The sequence below is a fragment of the Arachis ipaensis genome, chromosome B09, assembly GCF_000816755.2.
Source record: "Arachis ipaensis cultivar K30076 chromosome B09, Araip1.1, whole genome shotgun sequence".
NCBI lineage: Eukaryota > Viridiplantae > Streptophyta > Magnoliopsida > Fabales > Fabaceae > Arachis > Arachis ipaensis.
The window spans coordinates 32069311-32070032 of NC_029793.2; positions in this window are offsets into that span (position 1 = coordinate 32069311).

Consider the following 722-nt stretch of genomic DNA (forward strand, 5'->3'; position numbering starts at 1 on the left):
CTAACACACTCTCACGGTTGTCATTTCTGCTTCCTGAAAAACTCACACTCTTTTTGGTTTAATGTTGACTGTTAATTTTGTTCTGAGTTATTGTTACTTATGAGTTAATTGTTGTTCATTATTGTAAATTTTTCTGAGTTTAGTGTGTTTTCTGAGTAATTAAATCCTTTCTTGAAATTGTTCTTAGAAATGGCTTAGAATTATACTCATCATGATTCATGGAACTGACGCAGCAAGAAGTCTTCGTGTATATTATATATATCTTTAGATTTATTTATTTTGTAAAATTAACATTCGATTTAACTTTATGCGAAGTTATAGGAATAGAATTTTCAAGCACAATGAAGATTAGGATTATTTTTTAAATTTTTGCAAACATAAAAGGAATATATGCATCATGATTCATGAGCTAAATTAGTATGTCTATCATTATATTTGATCTTATTTGTAAATTTTAGACAAGTTATTAAAGAAAATCGTGAAATTTTAAATTTTATTAATCTAGAAAGCATAAAATTTAAATATTTGAACTTATATATTGCACTTTTAAGAATTTTGTATTATATTTAATTAAATTGGTTCAACCATAATTCGATCTCAAATGGACCATTAAACCATTGAACAGTCACTTGAAAGGTTACATGATAAGTTCAGTTCCCGCAACTTTGTGATAGGTATGAGGAATGGACATTGGAGTTCATCGATAGAGGGTTTAGCGGTCG